The sequence below is a fragment of the Eretmochelys imbricata genome, chromosome 26 (assembly GCF_965152235.1).
Source record: "Eretmochelys imbricata isolate rEreImb1 chromosome 26, rEreImb1.hap1, whole genome shotgun sequence".
Classification (NCBI taxonomy): Eukaryota; Metazoa; Chordata; order Testudines; family Cheloniidae; genus Eretmochelys; species Eretmochelys imbricata.
Window position 1 is genome coordinate 306,000 of NC_135597.1, and position 25,045 is coordinate 331,044.

General features: G+C 44.4%; 1 long non-coding RNA gene across 2 annotated transcripts; it reads right to left on the bottom strand.

Moving 5' to 3' along the window:
• Positions 1 to 259: 259 nt before the first annotated feature.
• Positions 260 to 24,429, bottom strand: LOC144257794 (uncharacterized). Of its 2 annotated transcripts, XR_013344592.1 has the most exons (5): positions 23,400 to 24,429; positions 19,805 to 20,091; positions 12,216 to 12,325; positions 5,582 to 5,756; positions 260 to 4,287 (listed from the first exon to the last, which is right to left on the bottom strand). It is a non-coding gene; the product is annotated as an uncharacterized LOC144257794 (long non-coding RNA). The 2 variants fall into 2 exon arrangements; XR_013344593.1 differs by lacking the exons at positions 19,805 to 20,091; positions 23,400 to 24,429 and adding an exon at positions 13,601 to 13,875.
• Positions 24,430 to 25,045: the final 616 nt, after the last annotated feature.

Sequence of the window (25,045 nt, forward strand, 5' to 3'; positions counted from 1 at the left end):
GGAGCCTGCACATTCCTGTGTAGATATCTGTTTGTGATCTTGCTCTTCACGGATTGGACTATACAGCCACATAAGAACACACATGATACCATGACATCACTGTTAGATGCAACAGTTATCTGCCTATTATTTAGTTAGTTTTAATTATTAAGATACATTCTCACACTATTAATTTATTCTGAATTTAAAGCTTTTAGTAACATAGATCTATGGAAAGAAACTCAAACAGGTTTTAAACATAGGACCCATGAGCCAGATATGGTCTGTTTCTGTTATTTATTCAGCCTACATGACAGATTTTGCAGAATGCAAGTGTTCATGAAAAGAAGCATATCTCTAGCTCTTACTATTGTAAAGAAAATCTTAAAAATATGAAACACGTGTAGCCTATACATAACTGAGGCAGAGCGGTTTTCCTGAATCTGTACACAGCCTGAAATAACAGCTCTAAGAGACGTGAACGAGTCATCTAATTGGATTCCAACTCTTGAATCACGTCATGAGCCATATTTTAGAATAATAAAGGTACATGACTGATCATGTAACTTGCATGGTTATTACCACTTGGTCAACAAATCAGTTATTTGCGTGCACAAAAAAAACCAAATAATTTTAAACAGCAATTTGTCTTCTCAACAGAATTAATTTGGTACCCTTACTGAAAATAACTGAATATGCTGTACACCACAACACAGAATATATGGCAAAGAAGGCGACAAGAGTGTGAGTCCTTGTAGTCTCCCCCGTTCTAATGCAGCACTGAAGGCATTAACAATCCTTGGTCTCTTGAAAGCCACGCTGGGCAATCCACCTTCCTCCATCAGAGTGAAGTAGGATAACATTTTTTCAACAAATATGTTATGTGCCAAAAATGCACTTTTGATTGAGCTGAAACTATCATGAATTTGACCCAGTTAGTTTGGGCCAGCTTCAGGGAAGTGAGAGAGAGCATGTCCATTCATCTGTCAGCCTAGCAGTTAGAGCACTTACCTGGGATGTGGGAGATGTGAATTCAAATCACTCCTCTAAATCAGGCAGAGAGAAGATTTGAATCCACAACTCCTACCTCCCAGTGAGTGGCTTAATCACCAGGGAACTGTCATTTTCACTAACTCTCTCTCTTTGGTCCAATGAATATTTAAGTATTTATACAAAGTAGAACACCTTTAACAGGAGAGACTGAGAGTGACCCATCTCAGAATTGTCTGTAGCCTGGTGGTTAGAATGCTCATCTAGGAGAGTACAGCTCTCAATTGAATCCCTGCTCCAGTGTGGGGATTCAAACCTTAGTTTTTTCCTTCCCAAGCAAGTACCCTTAACCACTAGGCCGGGCGTGACCAGCCTGAGAAGGAGCCAGAATTTACCAATGTATATTGCCAAAGAGCCATGTACGTCAGCAGCCCCCCATCAGTTTCCCCCCACCATTCCCAGCGCCTCCCACCCACCGGCAGCCCTGCTGATCAGCGCCACCCTCTCCCTCCCCCACCTCCCGATCAGCTGTTTCGTGGTGTGCAGGAGGCTGGGGCTGGGAGGGAGGAGCGAGGGCACAGCAAACTTAGGGGAGGGGATGGGAAGGGCTGGAGTGGGGACAGGGCCTGTGGCAGTGCCAGGGGTTGAGCTGTGAGCACCCCCGGCACATTGGAAAGTTCACATGTATAGCTCCAGCCCCAGAGTCAGTGCCTGTCTATACAAGGAGCTGCATATTAACTTCTGAAGAGCTGCATGTGGCTCCAGAGCCACAGGTTGGCCACCCCTGCACTCGTCTAAAGGTCACACACATATTTGCTGACAAATTCTGAACATTTTTGGAATCTATCTAACTATTGTTTCTGATTTTTCAGTTTGCAGGTTGAACCAAAAAATAAATTATTTACCCAGCTCTAGATGTAAGATGCCTTAAACAAAACCTTTTGAAACCAACCCAAACCAGCAGGGGGCACCATTGAGATTTGCATGCAGGACACTGAAAGTCTGCTGTCTATACTTCTAATTCTCCTACCTCTCTAGGTGTCATGTAACAAAAATTAGATTCACACTGGTTCTCCCTATATTGGCCTAAACTCTCCTCTCCTCCCTTGATTTATCCAGAACCCTAAAAAGGCTAAATCCGCACCTGGAGAACATACAGATCATTGTAGACCTCTGTTTCTGTGAACAGATTTACACAAAAAGAAGTCTTTCACTGTGTCCTAAAAATGGCAAGACTCCAATTCTTCTTGTGTCTCCCATGTGATGTTTACACAAATGTACCAATATATATTTCAAATTTAAGGTGATAACCCTGGTGAATGATGTCCTTTCTCTGACTTGGTTTGAAAAGTAATTGAAAAAACCAATACATACCTCAAAAATACATGGTAATGTTATCTCCACAGAACCTTCAGCTAGTGTATCATGGGTGGTCTACAATAACACAAGTACGAATTCAAGGACTAAAGACAAGATTAAAACATGGAGTGTAATAAACTTAATGAGAATCAAGATATCCACCTCCTTAAAGTCCTCTGCAGATTCTCCCTTGTTTCTGATCTAAAACTGCTGTATACTGTTTCTGTGAACTATTAAACGGTTGCTGCATTTCATATTAGAAATAATTCAGAGGAATAATAATTATAACCATCAATTTAGGCCAGAAAACACAATTTTCAGACGAAAATTAAGTAATGTGAAATGAGACCCTGCCAAGCAGCTTCTGGGCAGCAAGCAGCAAAGAGCTGCTATTAGCATGTCTGAAACTCCATTGACATTGGAACTGTTCTTAAGTCCTCCATAGCCATAAATCAGTAACCACAGCATCTGTCCTTACTGGGATCATCCATGCACTTAGTACCAAGCAATCGGTTATTTATAAGTTTTCACTTTCCCTGTCAATGTTCAAGGGACTTCTTTTGGGGATTTTACTTCCCCTTTTCAAATGCAGTAAAGGCTTGAACTGAGAGGCTTAGGTTGGACTTCAGCTTTTAAAAACTCTAAATACAAATGATCTTCCAACTTGCTCTGTAACCAAAAGCTGAGAACCAGGACAGACAGAAAGCAATTTATGGTGAAGAGGGGTTAGAAGAAGAGTCCCAAAAGAGTGCTCTAATGGCTCAATGTGGAGAATGTGGAGTAAGTGCAGCTTTGGCTACCCTCCAGTTTAATTTATCTTAGGCCTTGTCTTCACTAGGAAAAAAGGAGTATTTTGCCATATATTAGCTTTAGGCTTTCCCTAGTTAGCATTTACCTCAACCTGCTAACATGTGAGAACTAAGACTGCCCTGTCCACACTAGGATGTTACCATGCGTTAGCTAATATATGGTAAAACACCTTTTCTTCCTAGTGTGGATGCGCACTTGGATTGGGAGATCTACCTTTCTATTTAGGTACTTTCTAAACCCCATTGCCTTAGCACCTGTTGCCTCCCAAACTGAAAGGATAATAATAGTCTCTCTTCCTTCCCAGCCTGTAAGAGAAATAATTTGATTAGTTTATAGGCAGTTTGTGTGCATGAGTGGGTGTCTTGGGTATCCATTTGTGTGTGAAGAAATTATTGAAGGGAAACTAAACTGAAGAGATGAGATTTACATTTAGAAACCAACTTAATTACATTGGTACAACTTTCTTGTAGACAAGATCTTAGTTCTGAATAGGGTGAGGCTTGGTGTCACTCATCTCTTGCAGAAGTGAGTTTCATCGTGTAGATCTGGCTGCTGTGAAAGTTCTGTCCCTCACACTCATGAGCCTCCTACTATTGGTCAACAGTTTCATTGTTTTTGTGGAAAGCATCTGTTGTGGGAGGTCATCACTGTGGACATCTTGGGTAGCCAGCGCCATTTGCATGGATGGTTTTGAATATCTGAACCGATACCTTGAAATAGACTCTATTCAGTGAGGACCAAATACAGAAGAAGGAACACTGGGGTGATGTGTTCACTAAGAAGACAACTGCATTTTGTACTGGTTGATGATTTTCCAGATGTGAAGCTTCATTCCTAGATATGAGTTGCAATAAAGGAGCTTGGAGGTACATTCATGGACACTACAAATTCTATTAGGCCAAATCTCATTTCTGCATTTCCCTTCTAAGAACGGTTTTGTTTTTCCATTGCAGGTAAACTCAGCCAGGAAGAAATTTCTGTTAATCTACTCAGGAAGATAAAAACACAAATACTAGAGTACATTTACTTTTTAGTTGTAAAAGTATATAGATGCAAATTACCTGTCTCTCTCATGTTCCTGGCAATTGATAACGTGGCCCTTGATGGTGAAATCTGAATGACCCTAGATTAGCAATTGGGTTTCTAGCACTGGCAACAAAACAAAAATATAGAAAAAAGGGTATAGATGAAATGTAAATGACGATTCAAGTGTTTTCTTCTATGATTTGATTATGCTATGTTTAAATATATGTTGAATTAATCCGTTCTCAATCAGAGACAAGTAGCAGAAAGGAACACATCATTTTACCGCTCATTAAACAGATTTTGGCAACTAGTACTCACACATTTCTTAGCTTTAGTTTATGCCCTTTTCTTTCTCAGCCTGTTACCCCGACAAATGCATTTCTGACACTCACATTCCCTCCATCCTTCAAAAATGGCTATCCCTCAGTCATACCCTCTTCTCTTCCAGGGAATACAAACCCTTTCCTCTAACTTTGGCTTATGTATGTACCCTCTGAGAATTTTAGCACCCTCACTGCTCTCTTGGGGGTGTGCCTAGCATAGCGTGAGCACTACTAGAAACAAGAGTAATGTTCAGTATCCTCTTTGCTATATGGAACCCTGAACTGTGTCCAGCACTCCAGGTTTGGTCTCGCTGACCCTGTGACCCTTTCTCATTTCTGCCTTATCCCTCTATCACTCTCTCCTTTTTGTGCTTTGATTTCTTGTTGGCTGAGCTGCTAAGTTTAGTTTTCTGTTATCATTGTTCTCCAGACCCTTCTTCTAATCAGTGCCTTGCTGATAGGGATAATTTAGGGCAGAATCCACTTTGTCCTTTTCAGTCCTATCCCTATTATATTATTATATTTTTCTACATTAAAACGCAAAAGTCTCTTGTCAGCTCCAGTCCCCATTTAGTGCCTTTCAAACCAATGCCCTGCTCTATGGTACCAGCTGGCCTTCCTAGTTATGTCTTCAGCAAATTTGCACTCCTTGCATATTCCCTTTTCTGTGTCATTGATATATTGTGAGCAAAACTGGGCCCAACAGCAATGCCTGCAACATGTTATTTGTCACTCCTCTGCTACCTGTTCTGTAACCATTTACTATAATTCGCTCATCTCTGTTACTAAGTCAATTGTTATGCAATTGAGTAATTCAGTTGCTAATATTAGATAGCCTTTTATTTTGCTGCTTCACTACTGTCTGTTCTCATTGTCACTTTCCAAAAGCAATTAATCAAGTGTGTTCAAGTAGCCTTTACTTTTGGAAATCCCTGGGTACTGTCTTTCTCTTACAACATACTGGTTTAAGAAGGGCACCCTTTCTGGCCTTCTGAATGAGCTACTTACATGCAATATATGCAGCAGAGTAACACCTACCTGCTTCACTGTGCAGGTCAGTTAATTATACATAAACACACACAGCCCTTTGTTACCTGTCCGTCTGAAGATCATTTCTCCCTCCTTATGGTGATGTCAGCTGCTTTTTTCCCCATTTCGGCTCTAGAGTTGGAGATGCCAGGAATATTTCTTTCTTTTCCTTTGTAAATCCAGAATATAAGTCACCCTTTATCAATGAGGCTTCTAAATTAGTCCAATGACTGTGACCCTCTGCAATGCAACATGCACACATGGTGAGCTGTTGGAGCACCATATCAATGAAAGGAGTTGTTACTGTATCACAACAACATTTAATTATACTTAATATAGCACCAAAGACGTACACGGAGCTGTTCAGTAGATAATATGTGCCTCTGCCCTGAGGAGCAGCTTCTCATCATTATACTGCTATTATACAAAAGCTTCTCGTTATTATACTGCTGTTTTATCACCAGTATCCTAACTCTGCCTTAAATATATTCCAAATAACATGCAGAATAAATTTAAATGACATGCCAAATGGCTTCCTTAATGAGAGGTGTATTCCAGGTATACATGGCAGAAACATGGACCTCTGAGTCTGATAGCTAGGATATAGGAACTCTACACCCATTAGGAGGTATTTACAGTAGTTTTATGGTCACTTTCTGACAGCTCTCCGTGATACCACTGCAAATTGTGCCCACTGTGTCTCTCCTCTTTTTTGCCTTCTGCACTTCCTTCCCTGCAGTAACGCCCAATTTCCTCCCTCTTCCCCATTCCACCACTAAACTTATAAACAATTAAGTAGTTAATGCAGACACTTAAAATGTCATCATTGGCCTTTAAAGTTATCACCATATTGAGATTAAGGGAGCAAGGCAGTTTGCATTTCCCAGAGTAGTTGTTTCATGTTGTGTGAAGACCCACGAAGAAAATATTGAATCTAGTTACTTGTTTCACATTTGGAAGGTTCTCTTTGCAACCATAAGAGCTACATATTTTTTAAATGAAAATTTAAATTCTGTAGAATTTGAATATACCACAAGGTGAGAAAAGTATCAAAATCATTTTAATCTTAATCTAGGACCACAAGAACTAAAATCCCTTAATTATAACCCTATGTTTTCCACATGACACCACTACAGGGCAGAGTTAAGAACATAAGAATATCAGAACGGCCATACTGGGTCAGACCAAAGGTCCATCTAGCACAGTATCCTGTCTTCTAACAGTTGCCAATGCCAGATGCCCCAGAGGGAATGAACAGAACAGGTAATCATCAAGTGATTCATCCCTTCGCTCATTCCCAGCTTCTGGCAAACTGAGGATAGGGACACCATCCCTGCCCATCCTGGCTAAAAGCCTTTGATGGACCTATCCTCCATGAACATATCTATTTCTTTTTTGAAACCTGTTATAGTCTTCACCTTCACAACATCCTCTGGCAAGGAGTTCCACAGGTTGACGGTGCGTTGTATGAAAAAATACTTCCTTTTGTTTGTTTTAAACCTGCTGCCTATTATTTTATTTGGTGAACCCTAGCTCTCATGTTCTGAGGAGTAAATAACACTTATTTACTTTTTCCACACCAGTCATGATTTTATAGACCTCTATCATATCACCCCTTAGTCATCTCTTTTCCAAGATGAAAAGTCCCAGTTTTATTAATCTCTCCTTATACAGAAGTCATTCCATACCCCTAATAATTTTTGTTGCCCCTTTCTGAACCTTTTCCAATTCCAATATATCTTTTTTGAGATGTGGTGACCATATCTGCACTCAGTATTCAAGATGTGGGCACACCATGTATTTGTCCAGAGGCATTATGATATTTTCAGTTTTATTATCTATCCCTTTCTTAATGATTCCCAACATTCTGTTCGCTTTTTTGACTATCGCTGCACATTGAGTGGATGTCTTCAGAGAACTATTCACAATAATTCTGAGATCTCTTTCTTGAGTGGTAACCGCTAATTTAGACCTCATCATTTTATACATAGATGTAAGCAGTGTCAGGATGAGCTCCACCCTGACATCTGGTGGTGAGGTGTGGCAAGTTGTGGAAAAGAACTTCAGGGGCCGATCTCATTTGCATAGGCACACCCACCACGCCTAGAATGAGACCATAGCTGCCCAAATGGTCACTTTGGCTGCTGTGGGATCCCCAATGTCTCTGTTATTGGGGCAGGAAGAATAAATTGTTATTACCCTGATTATGGGAACTGTGCTTGGAACTGTACGTGGCCTTTTGTTATGATGGAGGGATTCACCATCTATTAAGTAGCACTCGCTAGGCAAGGGTCATGGGTTCCAAAACTCTGTGAATTGAGAGAGGCTGGGGACAAGTATTAATGTTTGGTGGTATGGGCCCCTTGGTGCGGGCCTTACATGCTAATTGCACTTCCTCCTCTCTCCACTGTGGAATATCAGAGCTAATTTTGATTTCATTAGAAGTCTAGTTATAGGCTACTGAGCTCGCTTTGGGCTAACAGTGCACCAGCACTGGGGCTCCCCTACTACAAGCTGAATTCACCTAAGAGCTGAAATCACTGAGTGTTGTGTTAAGTAGTGGGAGAGCCTGACGATATATTGTGGAGCAGTTTGCAGGATGGCTAGAGTGCCTTGTGGACAGGCTGGTGAAGCAGTTCGACGCGGAGCAGTTTGTGGATAGCAGGAGCTGCTTGTGGGCCGTGGAGCTGAGCGAAGGAGTTCGTGGGCGGCTGGCGGAGCGGAGCACAGCTGAGCGAAGGAGTTCGTGGGGCGGCTGGCGGAGCGGAGCGAAGCTAAGCTATGGAGCGGTCAGCTTCAGATCATGTAAGGTGCCTCTTACCCCCGTCCCATCTCCACCCGGGTTGGGAGGTAAAGCTCTGCAGATAAACTTTCGAAAACTCTGGGGCTGCCCTGACCAGGGACAGAGATTTTTGGGTCATTGGACTTTTGGGACTTTGGGTGATTTGGGGTTGCTGGACTCAAGAACCTAAGGGAAAAGGGCATGCCCCAATTTGCTCGGGGTGGGTTTTTTTTGCTCATGGGTTGTGTTATGAATCCTGCTGGTGGTGTTTCCCTAACATAATGCCACATTGTTTCTCTCTGTTATTAAAAGGCTTTTTGCTACACTCAGACTATGTGCTTGCGAGAGGGGAAGTATTGCCTCTTGGAGGCGCCCAGTGGGGGTGGTATATATTTGTCCCAGGTCACTGGGTGGGGGCTCGAGCCGGTTTGCATTGTGTTATTGGAATGGATCCCCTAGATATTGAACCCGGCCCTTGTTGCTGCCAACTCTGACGGGCAGAAGGGTTACATATAGTTGGGATTATGTTTTCCAATGTGCATTAGTTTGCATTTATCAGCATTAAATTTCATCTGCCATTTTGTTGCCCAGTCACCCAGTTTTGTGAGAGCCTTTTGTAGCTCTTTGCAGTCTGATTGGGACTTAATTATCTTGAGTAGTTTTGTATCATCTGCAAGTTTTGCCACCTCACTGTTTACCCCTTTTTCCAGATCATTTATGAATATGTTGACTAAGACTGGTCCCAGTACAGACCCCTGGGGGACACCACTATTTACCTCTCTCCATTCTGAAAACTAACCATTTATTCCTACCCTTTGTTTCCTATCTTTTAACGAGTTACCAATCCATGGGAGGACCTTCCCTCTTATCCCATGACAGCTTAGTTTGTTTAAGAGCATTTGGTGATGGACCTTGTCAAAGGCTTTCTGAAAATCAAAGTACACTAAATCCACTGGATTCTCCTTGTCCATGCTTGTTGACCCCCCTCAAAGAATTCTAGTAGATTGGTGAGTCATGATTTCCCTTTACAAAACCTATGTTGACGTTTCCCCAACAAATTATGTTCATCTCTGCCTTTGACAATGAATGCTGTTTGAATTCATCAGGACTTGTCTACACGTAAAAGGCTGCAGTGGCACTGCTGCAGCTGTAGCTCTTCAGTGTAAATACCACCCATGCTGATGGGAAAAGTCCTCCCATCATTGTAGGCCTCCCCAAGAGGCAGTAGCTAGGTCGATGAAATAACTGTTCCGTTGACCTAGTGCTGGTCTACACCGGAGGTTAGGTCGGTATAGCGATGTCTCTCAGGGGTATGGATTTCCCTGAGAGACATAGCTATACCATTGTAAATTCCTAATGTAGACCAGGCCTTAATTGTGCATTTCTTACCCGAGAGAGACAAGGTATGTGAGGTAACATATTTTATTGGACCAACTTCTGTTGGCGAGAGAATCTGGTCCAAGAAAAGATATGACCTCACACACCTTGTCTCTCTAATATCCTGGGACTGACATGGCTACAACTACACTGCACATAACATTTCTTATCTTGACATCTTTGGATTTCTTTCAAGTGTAACCTTAACTAGGAATTTTGTGGATTTATTATGCTTCATTTGGGGATAATTATAATATCCCCATTAGTTATATTTTTACCCTTAATTTACTAATATGTATTCTCAAACTCAGTTCCACCTTCATGTAGGTTTTTTTTTTTTGTCTGAGAATACATATATGACTCCCTTTTAAGAACTATCCCTACTATCTCTGCAGGAAAGTCCTTTCCCCTTCCCCAAGATCAGGGGTGAGGCATGCGGGATGGGTAGTGTTTGTGGAAAGCCTGCCCTGCTGTTCCGCTTTAGCTGAATAGAAGACCAAGCCAATGCCTTTCATCAGCACTAAATCTACACAATTATTTAAAGCCAAAGATGATATACAATTTAGCTAATTAAATCATTTGCATAAAAAGTCTCACATGGAACTGCACAAAACTTGGCAGCTCTAACCATTCCCTATTTTCTGCACAAGTCAACAGCCGTGCTGGGCATTTGGGAATACCGAGGCATTGTTATGACAAAAGGCCAAAAGGTAAATGAACTCTAGAAAAAAGCATGAAATGTCACAGACATGGCCACATAACCGCATTGTAACAAACTGTAAAAAGTTCATGATTTTTCCCAAACATAATTAAATCAGTGTGTCTAATTGGGATCATTAGGGCTTTTATCTTCTGCTCTCTATTGGATAAAATTGAGAGTCTCTGCAGTTTGAAAGGGTCTTATCTGTATTGATGAAGTCTGCCCCAAATATTATGAGTTGGTCTACAGACTTTGTGATTGTGAGCTGAATGCAGAAGGCCATCTTTTCCGCAGTGGTTTTTCATCTCTAGAATGGTCAGAAATTTCAGCCTTTCCTTCCAGACTTTGACATTTTCACAGTAACCTAACTAACCTTGTCCAGGAAAACCAAAATGAACGGTTCTCCCTCATCCCTTTCCTAGTACAAAGACCACACAGGCCTCCCCAACCCCCAAGGAACTGGCCAGTCCTGAAGCAATGAAGATGAGCCAATGTCCTAAAGCTTATTAATTGCTCTTAGTTTATTCATTGTACAACATCCAGAATCCTTCAGCAAGGAGAGATTAAAAGTAAAGATGTATTATTTATTATAGTATATTTATATTTTCTATTATACATTAAGGTCCTGACCATTCGTGAACATTAAAGATCCTGTGACACTTTTTATAACATTATGGATGTTAACCCAGATGGCCTGGCCAACTTCCAGCTTAGGAACTACATCCAGCCTTCCTAAATGCCCCCTCTGCAGTTGGATACAGGATTCCCCTTCACTTCCTCTCCAAAACGGTTATGTAGTGTTAGCGTGTACTGTCAGACAGCAGCTGCCTTTGACCCCAAAGCAGATGCATGTCAGTTTTGGGTGAAGTGATCCTTGAGTAGAGCTTGTGTCTCTGTTTAAGGCTGTAAACTATTTGGGATCTGTGGCTAAAAAGAGCTCTCTGGAGTAGGAAGAAGAAAGAGCCAATTTAAATGCCAGATCATCATTATGCCTCTAATATAGCACAGCTGTGGGTCAATGGGTTGAGAACTCTATGTCTGCACAGACCTCACCTTTACATGGATTTTGAGAGAGTTGGATGTTAATTGATCCTAATAGATAATATGTTTATACTAGTAGATTTTATTTGAGGGAGAAATCGTAAACATTTGATATTCAACATAAGGATCTATGTGAATAAAAGCAACAATATTACCAGGTGAAAATGGCTGAAAAACAACAAGGAATGGATAGTAATGCATGTTATTTTTAATCACCATAATACTTGTGGCATTAATGATGCCATGCATATTATTATTATAAAAATTACTATTAAATAAATACCATTTGTTTGGTTTGGGTAAACCCCTAAACAAATGGGATATTTGTTATCACAATACTTTTTCCTTTTTAAAAGAAACAAGTTTTCCTGCATTGGCTAAGCCTGCTACAGAGCCGTGCCAAACAGAAAATACAGCAGGAAACTCTGTAAACAGCTCTGTACAGGTCTTTTCTTCTCTATAACTTTGTCATGAAAAATCATGGACTCTTCTTTCCCAAGATAACTTTTTATTTAAACAATAAAATAATTAAAGAGTCCTGCCCAGGCAAAGAAAAGCAATGTTAGTATTACTATTTTCCATTCATCTATTTCCAAAATCTTGTTATTCTTTCTGCATTTAAAAAAAAAAAAGAACTGTACATCTTTTATCTGCACAAGTTCTCATGCCAACTCATAAGCAACCCTACAGTAAACTAATGAGCACACAACAGAACAGTTTTTGTCAAGGAAATAGATTTCCGTTTCAAGCTTCCAAGGAGTTATGGAAAACTAAATCATAAAATTATTATGTAAGATACCTTGAAAAGATCCTGTAAGCTCTTCTGGCCTTTGAGAGACACCTGGATCAGTTGGGACACTACTCTGAAATTCAAACTTTTCCAAGAATGTTCTGGTGTCCTGCTAGTACCTGTGAAGAGCAATTTGCAGTTACACAACTGTTTACTGCTGCAGAAACGCAGCTTGACTGCTTCTGAGCTGTCAAAGTGGAGACCATATTTCATTCTAAACTAAATAAAAGCTCTTCCCAGGATTGCTGGGGATTTTACTATAAACCTAAAGGGGAAACTAAAAGGAGAAGAATCCAGTGAAAGATGCTTCCAGCGCTGAATTCAGAGTGTTGTTGGCTAGTGTAGGAAGAGCCTGAGGAATCAAAAGTCAGCAAAAAGCCACAGCTGAGTTAAGAAGTGCACAGCCCAGTGAAAGATCGGTGCAGCCACAGCCAAAGGACTGGGCATTTGAGAAATGATGTTGCCAAAGTGTACATTATCTCGATGGGTAAAACAACTTTTTATTATCTGCAGCATGCCATATGCAATGATCTTGCTGGTGTAACTGTCAGCTTGTGCTGTGAAAATGGAAAGTGGGGCGAGGGGGAGAACAGGCAGTATTTGACTTCTGAAAAAATTCCTTATTTTAATTGTATCACTTTGAACATTTTCTAATTTGATACTAGTAAATCCAACCTAACGTAATCAGAGGAAGGCATCATTCAGTTTCACGTCTGTGTGTTCAATCCTTTCAGTTTCACTTTCCTTACCTTCAACTCCTGGAAATTATCCTCACCTCTTCATTATCTTTCTCATATTCATCATTACAGCTCTGGGACCACAGGACCTGTGCAGCACCCCCACACCTGAGCCATGTGGGTTTGGGGGAAAAGAAACTGCAGGAAGGAGCCAGCTTGGAGCGGGGAGGGGAGAGGAAAGGGAGGAGGCCAAGAAATTCTTAAGCCTGCAGGAGCAGATGCAGAAGTCGCTGGAACAGGGACTTGTGGACACGGATGTCACACTCCTTTCTGCTTTCGGACTCTGCCCTTCAGCTGCTTACTCCAACAACTTCTGCCCCCTTCTGTCTCTTCTGCCTGCCCTGCATGCTCCCCTCCCTGCCTTCGCCTGTCCGCTGTGTTTCCATTTAGTTAATCCCATAACAATTCCCCCAAAGAATTAAACAACCCATCAGATCCCCACAAAACAATCTTGACACCAGCATGACATTTGCAAACCATCACTCTGCTTGTGAGTTTGGTCTTTTCCCCTAACCTTTGCCTGTGATGTCAATTTAGACTGAAAACCCTTCAGGGCAGGGACTGTCTAGTACTCTGTACAGTGCCTAGCACAATGAGAACTTGTTCTCGGTTGCTCCTGAGGCAGTACCATAATGCAAATAATAAATAGTAACTCACCCAAACAGTCCCTTTTAACTTGGATAAATTATTGTGGTTAATGTTAAACAACTTCCTCTTGCCCCAAAAGAGAAGTTTCTGAATTCAAGACATTAAACGGAAAGAAAATTAGAAAAAGCCACAAGTTTACTTTACTAATTCCCTGTCTCAAAACAGCTTACAATAATAGGACAAACCTATTCTTGCTTTTATTAAAATATACATTTAAATACAAGAAGGTCCACCCAAAACTACAGAAGACACCTGTCCTGCAAGTTATTGATCACAATCACAAAACTGCCTATAACACTGTATAGATAAAATTGTGTTTGCCTAAGGATACAAACCAAAAGTCAGATCTAAAGCAAACTAAACTTTCTAAAAAAAAAAGGAGTCCTTGTGGCACCTTAGAGAAGGACTCCTTTTCTTTTTGCGAATACAGACTAACACGGCTGTTACTCTGTAAACTTTCTAAGGAACTGTGAATAACACAGGGAATGAGACCATACAGTACATGCAATGCAAAACAAAAAAGCAGATGAAACTTGCAAAGGCAAACGACATTATCTAGAGTGAATATCCTTAATCCTGGAAAATGAGATTTTCCTCAAATCTTACACGTGCTGGTTCAGCATCATAGAGGTGCAGCGCTGAGAAGAACCAAGCCCCAATCTTGCAATTAGAGCCATGAAGAAGAGCCCTTGTACTCACACAGAGCCCCACTACCTTTGAGACCTAAGTTTGTATACAGATCCTGAGTCTTTCCAGGACAGAAGGCTTGTCTTTCTGGTAACACACAAAAGCTTGTAGTGTGTTACCTTTTCGGGGGTGGGGGGGAAGGATGATGAGATGTCAGAAACTCAACACAAATTAGAGTCCCAAAATATCTGAGCTAGAGAGCATTCCCAAAACATGCCCTATTGTGACTCTTAGGCCACATCTACACTATGGGTGCTACAGTGCTGCAGCTACACCACTGTAGTGCCATAGTGTAGATGCTTCCTACAGCAACGGAAAGGGTTTTTCCATCCATGTAAGTAATCCACTTCCCAGGGAAGTGGTAGCTAGATTGGCAGAGAAATTCCTCTGTCGATCTAGCTATGTCTAGATTGGTGGGTAGATCAGCTTAACTATGATGCTAAGGGTGTGAATTTTTCACACCTCTAAGTGCCCTACCTGTGTCGACTTAAAAGTTAACTGTAGAACAGGCCGTACTCTTTTACACCCACTGCAACAAAAGACCGAGGCCTGGGCTGCACTTAAAACTTAGGCTGGCACAGCAAGGCTGCTGAGGGTCTGAAAAATCCACACTTCTGAGCACCATAGCTATGCCGAGCACACCCCTGGTGTAGATGCAGCTAGGGCAATGGAAGAATGCTTTCGTCGACCTAGTTACCCTTGCTCAGAGAGGTAAAAACAGTCTCCGGTTTGTTCCATCTTCACCACTCCAGCGCCACCCGAGAATTGAAAGTTTATCTGAATGGTCAGAAGGTGAAGCATGAGATGAAGTGAGCTGTAGCTCACGAAAGCTCATGCTCAAATAAATTGGTTAGTCTCTAAGGTGCCACAAGTACTCCTTTTCTTTTTGCAAATACAGACTAACACGGCTGTTACTCTGAAACCTGAAGTAGAACCAGTCTATCTAGGTGTGACCTTAGACCACACACTGCGTTACCATACCCACCTGAAGAAAACAGTGCAACAATCGTCTTAGCAAACTGGCAGGTTCGTCATGGGGTATTCGTGCTCCAACTTTGCGGACGTCAGCTCTTTCCACCTCGTATTCGGTGGTGGAGTACTGTGCACCAGTTTGGAGTCGATCATCACACACCTAACTGGTGGATACGCAGTTACATGCCGCCATGCGTATCATCTCCGGCACCCTGCATCCGACTCCACTCCCATGGCTTCCAGTTCTGAGCAATATTGCTCCTCCTCCTATCAGACAAGAGGCTGCCACTGGCAAGTTAGTGGAGAAAGTATGTGCCAACTCAAGCCTGCTGCTGCATAATGATCTTTTTAAACCACTAGCTGCGTGTTTGCTGTCATGTTGCCCATTATGGTCTCATCTGCCACGGCAGGATGTTAGGGCATAAACACTCTGGCTAGAGGAATGGATATCTGTTATAATCCCCAACCAGTCCCTTGCTGCCAACCCCACAATGTTTCCACCTGGTTTTGACCTGCCCCATCGCCAATGGTCCCTGTTGAACAGGTTCCGGACCAGGCAAGGTCTCTTTGCAGCCAACCAGTATCGCTGGGGCCTTCATGACAGCTCTTTGTGCAGCTGTGGTGCAACACAGACGATGACGCACATCGTCGATGAATGCCTGCTGACTAAGTTCAGCGATGGCCTACTGCATCATGCCATAGGCGCTGACTTCTTCTGGCACCGGTGGGTGCTCAACCCCCCTCCCCGGACATACCCCGACTCCACCCCTGCCCACCCCCATTCCAACCCCTTCCCCAAAGTCCCCACCCTAACTCCGCCCCCTCCCTGCCCCTATTCAACTCCTTCCAAAAATCCCCGTCCTGGTCCCGCCTCTTCCCTGCCTCCTCCCCTGACCGTGCCACGTTCCCGCTCCTATCCCCTCCCTCCCAGAGCTTGCTACAGCTGTTTGGCGGCAGCAAGCGCGGGGAGGGAGGGAGGGAGAAGCGGAGATGCGGCATGCTCAGGGGAGGAGGCGGAAGCAAGGTGAGGCAGGGGGAGTGGGGTGGGGAGCTTGGCTGCTGGTGGGTGCAGAGCACCCACTAATTTTTCCCCGTGGGTGCTCCAGCCCCGGAGTACCCACAGAGTCAGCGCCTATGCATCACGCCACTGAAGATGCCATCGCTTAGCTAGATTATTATACACATGCTAAATTAAATAAGGGAGGTGAAGTTCCTACAGTGACAGAAAAAAACTTTCTGCTACTGTAGTCCACATCTACACTATGGGGTTACAGCAACATAGTGAAGGCCCTGTAGCATTTGCAGCGTAGACAAGTCGTGACTTGCTGCACATTGATCTAAATTAAGAAGAGTGGAACTGCATTCATTTGAACTGCATATCTTCCATCATGCAAGAAACTAAGAGATGTCAGTGTTCATCTTAGTGATCTCATGCATTCAGCTCCTCCTGCCAAGAGATTCTAGGTAAATTAATTAAAGAGTCAAGAGAATAACTTTATAGCAATTTTAGGGGATATGTTTTTGAAATTAGCTATAAACCATTCCATGGAAGAAACCCACTAAAAATAGAAGGGAATCCTCAATCAACAAAACTGGTATAGGCTAGATAGAGGTGCCGCCCAAGCTAAATTAGGCTTTACTATAGTTTAAAAATTCTACACCAGTTCAGCATTCAGAAGCCAGAAAATGCCAAATTAAAGTTGCAAGTGCAACTTTAACTGTGCCTCCTTGTGCATGTATGACATGCAGCCCTTAATTCATAGATTTTAAGTCCTGAAGGAACCATTCTGACTTCCTTTATACCACCGAATTTCACCCAGTAATTCCTGCATCAAGCCCATATCTTCCAGCTGAGCTACAGCATCTTTTTTAGAAAGACATTCAATCTTGATTTAAAAACTTCAAGTACTGGAGAATCCACCACATCACTAAGTAAGGATTCTCTTATCGGTATAGGTAATTCACATCCCCAAGAAGTGGTAGCTAGGAAGAATTCTTCTGTCAACCTAGTACGGTCTACACTGGTGGTTAGATCCGCATAGCTATATCTCTCAGGGGTGTGGATTTTTCATACCCAGGAGAAACATAGCAATGCTGATGTAAATTCACAGTGTAGACCAGCCCACAGAGAGCTCCTTGGCCAATACTTTTAAAACTCTTGGGTGCAAGTCATCCAATCCTGGTTTACACTACAAAATTAGGTCAACACACACTGCCTTGTGTTAATCTAGCTGTGCATGTGTCTACACTTAAATTTGTTTCCCATTGATGTAAGTGCCCTGTTATAGCAATGCAGTGACACCACTTCCCCAAATGGCATGGAGCCACGGTTGACACACTGAGGTCAATGCAGCGTGAGTATGAGTATAGCTGTTGCGTTACTTATGTTGACCCTAACAGTCCACCAGCAGCTGTTTCACAATGCCTGCCACTGACCACTCTGGCCACAACTGTGAACTCCAATGTTCGGTGTGAGAGACCAGGAGGCCTCCCTCACTTTAAAGCCCTGCAAATTTTTGAAATGCCTTTTCATGATTGTCCAGCTTGGTGAGCACATCTAGCAGCTCTCCAGCGTTATGTGCAACCGCCAAGCTGACCAGGCCAGATACACACTCTAGAAATGCTCTGGCTTGGCGTACACAGAAGATATTGGATCTCCTGGGCCTGAGGGGACAAGAGGCTGTGCAAGCACAGCTATGGACCAGCTACAGAAGCGTGGACATCATACAAGCAGCCTGCACAGAAGGGACAGAGGTTGCAGAAGAAAGGGTATAATAGGGACCAGCAGCAGTGCCACGTGAAAGTGAAGGAACTGTAGCAGGCAAAGCACAAGGGCCAAGGAGGCCAACAGTCAATCCGATACCAAGCCACAGACCTACCATTTTTACATGCCAAACTGGGTGGAGATCCCACCACTACACTGCACACCACTGTGGATACCTCCAAGAAGCCGAGTCACAGGCCATTGGTGTGAACAGCGAGGACAAGAAGGAGATAGAGAAGAGGAGGAAGAGGAAAACATGTGACTGGAGAGGCTCAGTTATGTTGTGAGCCAGGACCTATCTGAGACTCCACCGCAGTCCAATCAGTCCCAACAATAAAGCATGGGTGAGCCCAATGCAGCGTAAGAAATCTTAAGTAATGTGTATTTGTATTTCCCATTACAATGATGTATTGATGGCACCCCAAAACATGGGTGGTGGGTGAACCGTGGGCTTGGGAAAGCTAGCCCCCGGCAGCCCGCCTCCCTCTCCCCGGGGCCCTGCCCCCCCCCCCCAAGCCCCTTACCCCGCCAGAGCCCATAGGGTCACCCCCAGCCCTGGAGCGGCAGACAGCTGAGTGCAGGCCCCCAGCATGGTGGGCAGGCAACGCGGCTCTCCCGCCCCAGAGCGTGAGGGGGCCGGACAGCACAGGGCAGGCAGCATGAGCAGCATTTCCAGCCACCCGCAGTACCTGGCTGCAGGCCAGCCCCCACTAGCCTCAGAGGTAGCAAGGGCACTGGAGCCCTCCCAAAACTGGGGGGAGCTGGGAGCCCCTACCCAAGGTGGAGGTGAAGGCAGCTCCCTGCCAGGGCAGGTGGAAGGACCCAGGCCCCCCGCCCAGGGCAGGTGGAAGGACCCAGGCTTCCCACCCCTGCCCACGCAGCTCTCCCCAGAGCTCCAGCCGGAGTGGGGGGCCTTGGAGCCGCAGCCCGGCCATGATAAGAGCCGCGCTGCAAGGTTTGGGGAGCTGTGGCGGATTCTCTACCTGCCCGCAGTGTGAGGGGCCCAAGCAGCCCCTGGCCTGTGTCCCTGCCCCCCGGATTCCCTGCCCGCCTGGGGAAGGTGGAGGGTCCGCTACTCCGTGGCTCCTCACAGCTGCCCACGCAACTCTTACCAAGGCCAGGCTGTAGCTCCGAGGCCCTCCCCTCTGGCTGGAGCCAGGTCAGGGAGAGCCGCGTGGGCAGATGTGAGGAGCCAGCATGGAGTCGTGGACCCTCCTCCTGCCCTGGGTGGCTGGAGAGTGGGGACGTGGGCTGCGGACTGCTCTCAGCTCCCCACACCCTGAGCAGGTGGAGGGTCCACGGTGGCTCCCCACAGCTGCCGGGGCTCCCCGGCCAGGCTCCACACTGGCCTGGCCATGGGGTGAGGCCTCAAGAGGAAGAAGAGGAGAGAGGGGCGGGGTCAGCCCTGGCGAAAAGTGGTAGGGCCAGGCCCATCCATTTTCAAAAAGTAGGAGGGCTATAACCCCCTGGTTCTGGTGCCACTGGCCCAGGGCCCGAGCCACAGGGAAAGGAAGAGCCGCAGCAGAGTGCAGTGGGAAGCTGGAGGAAGCCTGGGGGTGGAGTGTGGGTGGGGCCACGCAGGCAGTTTGGGTAGGCTGAGCCTTCCGCTGACTTTGATGCCCGCTGCCCTGCCCAAAACAGGACACACCTATCAACTTTTCATTAATTTACTTGTGCTAGAAGAGGTAGTGGTACAACAAAGAGATGTAGCATTATCTGTACATTCTGCTACATACATATATCATTCATTCAAACAAACAAACAAACTGCTCTGCATGGCCCCCTCTCACCTGTGTACATGGGGGTGGTCCCTTGAATCCTCCTGAGAGATTTTGATGAAATGTTCATAGAGGTACTCTGCAATCCTCTCCTGAAGGTTTCTAGGGATGGCAGCATTACTTCTTCCTCAAGGGTAGGACACTTTCCCATGTTAGTTAGCTGCAACTTCGGCAGGCACCATTGTAGTACACAGGCTAGCAGCATACAGGCCGAGGCAGCTTCGGGATGCCAGCAGCAGCTGTGTTCTCTATGCCTTTGTTACACTCAGGAGTGAGTTATCAGCTAAAATTAACTCTGCCTGTGGAAAATGGTGCCAGTATTCAGTGCCAGTATTCAGTGCCACTGCTTAGTACTCATAGTAGCATGCAACTAAACATTTCCCTCCTCATTTCCCTTACTCCTGGTAAGCTATACTCACCACGACTGGTGCTGTGAGTGGGGACGTGCACAAGCATTCTGAAGCAGAAGTGTCAATAAGCATGTCTTGTTTAAATCTTTAGAGGAGCAAGGGAAGGGAGCTCTGAATCTTAACTTTTACTTTCTGTTGTGACTATATTGACAATGGTACCTCTGTATGTTTTATCTGTAGCTGCTGCTGTTGCGGCCTTAAGGGGTTCCCCTTCCACACCTGTGGGAAGGGGAGTCAGATAAGGAGAAAAAATAAGACAATTTGGGATGACATGTTCAGTGCAATCCTGCAAGCCCGTGCTGCATCAGACTGTGAGCACAGGGCCTGGAGGGTGAACACTGCAAACAACCTGGAGAAGGAAAGAGCAGACAAGAGAAAGGACCAGGAATTTCAGCAGTAAAAGGAGAGGGAGATGCACCAGGATGTAATGGAGCTTCTCCGGCAGCAAACACAGATGCTGCAGACTCTTGTGGACCTACAGGTTCAACAATTATAGGCTCACCTCCTATAGCAGTCCATGGAGAACTTATTACAGCATCTCCCTAAAGCGCCCTCAACATTCCACCTGATATCAGGGGCCACATATCTACCCCTACCATTCCACACCATGGACATTAAGGACAATCACAGCTTCACAGGCATTGACCTGTGAAAGCGATGGTTGCTATATGTATAGGTAAAATGGCATGAATATTTTTTCCCTTTGTTAAGGTCCGTTCCATTAATGTATTAAGTTTTTAATGTATTTGTTTTTAAACTGCACAAACTTTTCTTTGCACTGGTTTTGTTACTGAATAAAATTCTATTATTTGGAAATTAATCTTTATTAGTTCACAGCATAAGCTGCGGAATGCCTAGCAGTTCTGAAAGCACCCACTTGTTACTGTACAGGTATGACATACCTCATATGACCAGTAACGGTGTAAAAATCCTAAATGTACAGCAAGCATAAAAAAATTCATAGGTGAATTAACAGCATTATATTCATAAATGTACACCACATAATTCCTAACACGCCCCAAAAGAGAAGGGCCAGGTAGAGCACAGTACAACAAAATGCATTACTAAAAAGAAAAGGAGTACTTGTGGCACCTTAGAGACTAACCAATTTATTTGAGCATGAGCTTTCGTGAGCTACAGCTCACTTCATCGGATGCATACCGTGGAAACTGCAGCAGACTTTATATATACACAGAGAATATGAAACAATACCTCCTCCCACCCCACTGTCCTGCTGGTAATAGCTTATCTAAAGTGATCATCAGGTTAGGCCATTTCCAGCACAAATCCAGGTTTTCTCACCCTCCACCCCCCCACACAAATTCACTCTCCTGTTGGTGATAGCCCATCCAAAGTGACAACTCTTTACACAATGTGCATGATAATCAAGTTGGGCCATTTCCTGCACAAATCCAGGTTCTCTCACTCCCTCACCCCCCTCCAAAAACCCACCCCCACAGTATGCCAACATTTTTATGGCTGATTTAGAACAACGCTTCCTCAGCTCTCGTCCCCTAAAGCCCCTACTCTACTTGCGCTATATTGATGACATCTTCATCATCTGGACCCATGGAAAAGGAGCCCTTGAGGAATTCCACCATGATTTCAACAATTTCCATCCCACCACCAACCTTAGCCTGGTCCAGTCCACACAAGAGATCCACTTCCTGGACACTACAGTGCTAATAAACAATGGTCACATAAACACCACCCTATACCGGAAACCTACTGACCGCTATTCCTACCTGCATGCCTCCAGCTTTCACCCTGACCACACCACACGATCCATCGTCTACAGCCAAGCTCTGCGATACAACTGCATTTGCTCCAACCCCTCAGACAGAGACAAACACCTACAAGATCTCTGTCAAGCTTTCTTACAACTACAATACCCACCTGCAGAAGTAAAGAAACAGATTGATAGAGCCAGAAGAGTTCCCAGAAGTTACCTACTACAGGACAGGCCTAACAAAGAAAATAACAGAACGCCACTAGCCGTCACCTTCAGCCCCCAACTAAAGCCCCTCCAACGCATTATTAAGGATCTACAACCTATCCTAAAGGATGACCCAACACTCTCACAAATCTTGGGAGACAGGCCAGTCCTTGCCTACAGACAGCCCCGCAACCTGAAGCAAATACTCACCAACAACCACATACCACACAACAGAACCACTAACCCAGGAACTTATCCTTGCAACAAAGCCCGTTGCCAACTGTGCCCACATATCTATTCAGGGGACACCATCACAGGGCCTAATAACATCAGCCACACTATCAGAGGCTCGTTCACCTGCACATCCACCAATGTGATATATGCCATCATGTGCCAGCAATGCCCCTCTGCCATGTACATTGGTCAAACTGGACGGTCTCTACGTAAAAGAATAAATGGACACAAATCAGATGTCAAGAATTATAACATTCATAAACCAGTCGGAGAACACTTCAATCTCTCTGGTCACGCAATCACAGACATGAAGGTCGCTATCTTAAAACAAAAAAACTTCAAATCCAGACTCCAGCAAGAAACTGCTGAATTGGAATTCATTTGCAAATTGGATACTATTAATTTAGGCTTAAATAGAGACTGGGAGTGGCTAAGTCATTATGCAAGGTAGCCTATTTCCTCTTGTTTTTTCCTACCCCCCCCCCCAGATGTTCTGGTTTAACTTGGATTTAAACTTGGAGAGTGGTCAGTTTGGATGAGCTATTACCAGCAGGAGAGTGAGTTTGTGTGTGTATGGGGGTGGGTTTTTGGAGGGGGGTGAGGGAGTGAGAGAACCTGGATTTGTGCAGGAAATGGCCCAACTTGATTATCATGCACATTGTGTAAAGAGTTGTCACTTTGGATGGGCTATCACCAGCAGGAGAGTGAATTTGTGTGGGGGGGTGGAGGGTGAGAAAACCTGGATTTGTGCTGGAAATGGCCTAACCTGATGATCACTTTAGATAAGCTATTACCAGCAGGACAGTGGGGTGGGAGGAGGTATTGTTTCATATTCTCTGTGTATATATAAAGTCTGCTGCAGTTTCCACGGTATGCATCCGATGAAGTGAGCTGTAGCTCACGAAAGCTCATGCTCAAATAAATTGGTTAGTCTCTAAGGTGCCACAAGTACTCCTTTTCTTTTTGCGAATACAGACTAACACGGCTGTTACTCTGAAACCTGTCAAAATGCATTACTGTGGCTTACCATTAAAGAGCTCTTTCAAAGCCTCCCTGAACCGTATAGATCTGCATTGAGCTTTTCTAATAGCCCTTGTGTCTGGCTGTTCAAACTCAGCAGACAGCCGCTCCACCTCAACCATCCATCCTGGTGGCAACTTTTCCCCCTTTGCTTCACAAATGTGCAGGACACAGCAGGAAGGAAGAACCATTGGGATTTGTTTTTCATCGAGATCCATTTTTGTGAGTAAACAACGTCAGTGTACCTTCAATTTACCAAAAGCACATTCAACTGTCATTCTGCACCTCCTGAGCTGGTGGTCGACTCTTTCCTTGGCGCTATCAAGGTGGTTGGTCTACAGCTTCATGAGCCGGGGGCAAGGGGTAGGCTGGGTCCTCCAGGATCACTATTGGCAATTCAACATCACCGTAGTTAATTTGCCATTTGAGCAAGAAAGTGTCTGTTTGTAGCTTTCTGAACAGTCCTGTGTTCTTAAAGATATGAGCATCATGGACCTTCCCTGACCGGCTAAAATTGACGTCAGTGAAGCAACCCCAGCGATCCACCAATGCTTGCATAACCATAAAAAAGTAGCCCTTTTTGTTGATATACTCTGTGGCAAGGTGGTCTGGTACCAAAATAGGGATGTGTGTGCTGTCTATTGCTCCACCGCAGTTTGGGAACCTCACTGCTGAAAATCCATCCACTACGTCCTGCACATTGCCGAGAGTCACAGTCCTACATAGCAGGAGATGATTAATGGCCCTGCACACTTGCATGACAACAGACCCCACAGTGGATTTTCCATCTCCAAAATGATTTCCCAATGAGTGGTAGCAATCCAGCTCTGCGAGTTTCCACAGTGCAATTGCCACTAGCTTCTCTACTGCCAGTGCAACTCTCATTTTAGTGTCCCGGCACTGGAGTCCTGGGGCGAGCTCGGCACTCACATCCAGAAATGGGACCTTGTGCATTTGAAAGTTCTACAGACAATGCTCCTCATCCCAAACCTGTATTACAATACAATCCCATGCAGGTGCAGTGCTCCAGCAGCAGCAGCTGCTCTGTGAATGCCATCAACAACCTTGAATTGTTTCTTTCTATGTCCCGCAGCAGCTTGTCCTCCAATAACTCACCATGTTACCTGCTCATTCAGTTCTTCTTGCAGCTCTACAAATACTGGAGGAATGCATGTCCTGTCCTTGTAATGCTTATGACAATAGTGGAGAGTCCGTCAGAGATGGCTGACAGCGAGGAAGGCTGTGTGGCTTTGTGGGATTTTTAAAAAAGGTCTGAAAAGTATGGGATATAAGTGACATTATGAGACGGAGACAGTTGCATGGCGGGAGGTTAACCCCTTGCTACCAGTCACCCCTGAACAACTCCTTTCTGCCCCACAATGTATTGCCAAAACTTTCCAAAAGACAGTGTGCTGGATGGTGTCAGGTTGCGCACTGGGATACCGACCCATGGAGCACTGCACTGTGCATTGACACAAGCACTCCTGGTGAATATGCACAGCACTGACACAAGAAGCCAAGTATGCATGAATACAAGTGCCATACTAACTGTGACAGCTTTATGCCAACATCACTTGTGTAAGTTTGTAGTGTAAACATGGCCCCACTCCTACATATTTAAAAAGTTTAAGGTCAGGTCTATACAAAGTTAAG